This window comes from Calidris pugnax, unplaced genomic scaffold (assembly GCF_001431845.1).
Source record: "Calidris pugnax isolate Ruff unplaced genomic scaffold, ASM143184v1 scaffold38, whole genome shotgun sequence".
Taxonomy (NCBI): Eukaryota; Metazoa; Chordata; class Aves; order Charadriiformes; family Scolopacidae; genus Calidris; species Calidris pugnax.
Window position 1 is genome coordinate 8,988,475 of NW_015090995.1, and position 5,143 is coordinate 8,993,617.

The window sequence follows — 5,143 nt, forward strand, 5'->3', positions numbered from 1 at the left end:
GCCGCGGGCGGGCAGGTCCTTCCCCCCCCTCCCGGTGCGGCGGCAGTGGCGGGTCAGCGGCGGCCTGTGGTGGCCTTCGGAAACCGGCGGCGGCTCCAGGGCGAGCAGAGGAAGATGCGCATTGGAGGAAGCTTAATATAGAGGCTTTCCCTGCGAAAAATAAAGAATTTGGATATTTTCCGTGTTTACAGTAAATAAAAAAGGGGAGAAATGGGCTAATTTGGCCTAAATATTGAAGCCAGGGGTGCAGGGGGAGCGCAGTTGAGGCTGGAAGGAGGTATAAAATGGGATGGAGGTCGGGTTGCAGCCTGGAGAGAAGGGAAGGGAAGGGAAGATGAAGGGAAGATGAAGGGAAGAAGAAGGGAAGGGAAGAAGGGATCGGGGCTGGGAGGGAGCAGGGAAAATGGCAGGAGGATGCTTGGCTGCCTGGGGAGACAGGAGCTCTAGGGTGAGAGAAAAAGGGGCCTCCTGGAATAACGTGTTCCTGTTCCTGATGCTGTGGGAGAACTGCAAATAGTATTTTGAATAATGGAGCACTAAGAGACGTGCCCAGTCATGGAGGAGGAAAATGGAAGCTCCTGAAGAAGACAATAAAACACAGTGAGCTGAGGCAGTGGGAGTGTAGACAGCATTGACAGGAAAGAATTTATGAAGTCTTGATGAAGTTGAAATAATGCAGTTTGGGATTAAAAGTCAGTTAAATACTCTCAGCTGTATACTTGCAAACCCATACTTTTCCAAAGGGTACCACAAACCCAAGCCTGGCAAGACAGGAGCACCACCGAAACCTGTCATTGTACAGATGGTTCCGTGCACAAACACTGGCCTGGTCAGACATTCACTGCTTCTTTGCATTTATTTTTTTCTGTGCTTAATAACTGCACCTAGAATCGACTTACCATGTGCAGCGCATACCTGCACATGCATGTCTAAGCATCATTGCACGTGATTATCAAAATTCATGTCATTTCAAAATACATAGAAATATTTTTTTTTTTAATTTGTTTAACCTTTAGGCTTAATTTACGGAAAACTTATCTGAAAAAAAATAAAGTTTATATTTAATAACTGAGCTAGCACTTGCTGTGGGCTGTGGGGAAGCGTCCAGTAGCAGCAGATCAGAGAAAACCACAACTTCTGAAAGCAGCAAGGCTTTCGTCTGTCTGGGCTCCACCGCAGAGAATGGGGCACGTCAGAGGCGAAGGAGAGTCCCGCTGCTGGGGCTTTTGCATTTCCTCAGGCTTCACTGTCTTAGTGCAAAGTCCTGTTTTTAAAAAGGGTCTCTCAGGGAGTTAGGAGCAATTAAATTAAGAAGATTGAACTATTAGAGAGAGACTTTGAATTCAGCTTTAATTAATCGGAAGAGGAGAAAATGATTGGTCTGTTCCAGGCAGTTTCTGTGGTGGTGTGTCACTTTTTGCATCAGCTGGAACGTTTACTTCCGGAGCTGTTGCTTTATGTATAGATATTGGTATGTTCAAACACCCTCTCGTTCTGAGTGAAGAATCCTGAATATTTTGATTTTTTCCTTGCGTGTAGGAAATAGACTATAAAATGACTAGATGTTCCGCAGACATAAAAGGACGACTGATTACCCTGTTTCTGTTATGCCAATTTGGTGAAGCTTGAAATGAAATCAAATGGTAGCTATCATAACAAGAAAATCTGCTTCTATTGAATAACTCAATAAAAGTAGCAACTGGTGTGTGATAAAAGAACAGTATAGCTTATATAATTTAGCATAATGAAAAATATATTGTTTTGCACCAGAAATATAATTAATATCAGAACACAGATTATTTTCTTTGTTTGCACCTGGTTGCTTTGTCGTCTCTGCCATTTAACTGCTGTCCACAGGCACTTTGTGGTATTACATCATTTTACTGTTGTTTGAGCCAACACAGGCAGGACGCAGGAGCAACCACAAAACCATGGACGAAAGGCAAAGAATGAATTTAACCTCGATACCTCGCAGACTGGGGGATCTCTGAAGCAGTACCCAGACAGAGGCACCGCAGAGCAAGAGAGCCCTTGTTGGCGAGAGAGCGAGGGCTCAGAGTTGCTGTTCTCACCTGTATTTCAAGGATTCAAGCACACGTAGTTCTCCACTGTGCTTTGAACTTCTTCAGCAGCAGGGCAGGAATCTCAGGCATGTTTGATAAGGTGCCCCTGAGTCCATCCCAGGCCCATGTTATCTAAGTGCAGATGTTCTGCTTGTCTAGCACGTAAGACTAAGCACCAATTAGTGTGATATGTGTGTTCTCCGGCACCCCATGTGCGAGTCACTTGAGCTTGTTTGCAGTCCTCCTCGCTGAGCTTCAGTTATTTTCCCACAACTGTGATCTTAGCAGGTGCACTTTTGATTCAAATGCTTACTTCTTGCTTGCTGTATCAGTCAAGATAAATGGGAGGACAGTTCCTCCCTTAGACCTTTGGAAAAATAATGTACAAGCTAAACCTGCTTTCAGTTAAGTCAGTGCCAAACTGCCTATAGGAGTAGCTTAATAGGAAGATGAAGTTTTATGAATTCACAGACCATGAACTGGTGGTTTATTCTCTGTGTCGCAGAACACCACGGGAGGGACCGATGTGCCTGTGGTGTGTGTACATCACAACTCACCCTAGTGACAATGTGGGAAGAGGCACCCAAAGGGTTTCTGTGGTGTCCCTGGGGAGACCAAAGGATCCAATTCCCCTGGCAGGGAGTCTGTACGGGCACCTTGCATTCATGTGCAGGATGATGTTTGCCCAGCAAAGCCCACATGCTCCAGCCCTCTGAACGTGTTAAAAGGTTGGTAAAAACAATATACTCTTGCCTTAGCACAGTCATAGTCTCCTCTTGCCCAGCCAACTGACAGAAGCTTGGTTTTGGCACTATTCTCCCTAAATAGAGAATTTTTGGGCAGTTCCCAAAGCATATCTCTTGTTTATAGCTCTGGAAAGAGCAAAAATGAAACTCTATTCCCCTTTTTGTTTAACAAATCCTGCAGCTTTCCTTAGAAAAAAAGATTAGTGATTGGGGTCAGATGTTTTCCGATTCCTCTAAAATTCCATGAATAGCTCTTATATTCAGTACTTTCAGGTTTCAACCTCTACAAATACCCACTACATCTTAGTTATCATGAGTAATTTCATTGTTGATTGTGGCAGTCTTAAAGAATGGTAGGATTTATGTGATAGTTGGACTTCAGTAACATAAAATCAAATTCATATGATCCGCTGTTCTCCTTTAATGGTAGAAGCATGGATGATTGCTACCACAATGCAGAGAAAATGCCTCACTCTCTTGCTTACCAGAGAGAAATGATTGTGCATTTGGCATGATTTTGGGAGCCACTGGTGGATGGCAAGCTGATCCTGTTTCTCTAAGACATTCCTTATGTTTATTGCTGGATGTGAAAATGAGGACTGTGATGTTTCTGTACAGCATGACATTTTTACTGCATGTTATACTTAGTCTGATGTCAGTAGTTTTAAGAAGGTATTGACATGTAGTAATAACAAATGTGCAAAACTGATGATTTCTTTTTAAAGCTTTGGTTCACTGAGGAATATAAATCCATGCCTAATTTCAAATATATAGGCTGTTCTGTGACTTTCATTCACATCATACTCTTGATGTCCAGCTTATGCTTAATCCTTTGTGAACCTTTAGCAGTATCTTTACCTATATCTGTAATCAAACTTTTCTTAACCCTGGGACTTGCAAAAATTGATGGATGTGTGTGGTCAGAAGCAAATTGTCCAGTGTTTAATAAAGCACTGACTGACTTAACGTTTCTGATATCTGGTGCAGAAAAGTACAGCTTGTGGTAAAAACAAGAAAGAGGTAATACCTAGGACATGCAGTAATCACTCCTTTTTTCTCATGTATTTTTATTCATTCTTTCAGATGTCTCTTTAAACAACAGGGCATTTTCTGTATTTTTTTCCAGGGACAAGATTATGGCAGAACCAATTACTCCTTTCCAGGAGGCAGAGGAAGGATTTGGTACCACTTCACATGGGAGGGATGGAAAGAGGAATAGTTTAATGCTGGCCAGAGAGGTCACAGATTCACTTGGCATGAACCGTGGGGACCTTCTTGGGACTCTGCCAGCACCTGGGAGAATTGCAGGTGAATACCAAAGTTCTCCTTCTCACACAGCCCCAGTTTGTAGCCTGGGGAAGAAGGACAAGAAGATGCTCAGAGGGCTGGAGCACCTCTCCTATGAAGACAGGCTGAGGGAGCTGGGGTTGTTCAGCCTGGAGAAGGCTCCGGGGAGACCTTATAGCGGCCTTCCAATATCTGAAGGGAGCTACAGGAGAGCTGGAGAGGGACTCTTTGTCAGGAGGTGTAGTGACAGGACAGGAGGTACTGGTTTTAAATTGGAAGAGGGGAGATTTAGATTAGATACCAGAAAGAAATTCTTTACAGTGAGGGTGGTGAGGCACTGGGACAGGTTGCCCAGGGAAGCTGTGGCTGCCCCATCCCTGGAGGGTTCAAGGCCAGGCTGGATGGGGCTTTGAGCAACCTGGTCTAGTGGGAGGTGTCCCTGCCCAGGGCAGGGGGTTGGAACTCGATGATCTTTAAAGTCCCTTCCAACTCTAACCATTCTATGATTCTATGACACCGTAATGAAGACCATACTTTGAACAGCACAGTGTGACATCTGCAGGGCTCCAGCTGCGTGTGCCAGCCTGCCCAGTGGTGGAAAAGGGATGGCTCTGCTCTGCCGGCTCTGAAAACCCCCCCCGTTATCTGCCAGGGGCGGAAGCTGTGGTTCCCCGCCGCCCCGAGCAGCCGGCGGTGTCCGGGAGCCGCCGGGCCCTGGAGGAGGTGGTGGTGGGAAACCAAACCATTAAACGCTGCCGCAGGAAACTGCTGAGTCAAGAGCGGGGCAATCACGTGAAATGCCAAAAAAAGAAACCTGGGTGGGGAGGTGAAGGGGCCGGGGAGCCGGTGGCGGCGGGGAACGGCAAATCTTCCGGCAAAAGCATTGGGAAATGAAACACACGCTCCCAGTTTGGGGGGGTGGGGGGGGAGGAGGAGAGTCACGGGGAGAGGTTGCGGGAGGAGGAGAGTCACGGGGAGGGGTTGCGGGTTTGGTACCAGCACACGGCGGTACCGTCTTAAAACTACTGAAAAAGCCCTGTCCTTTAA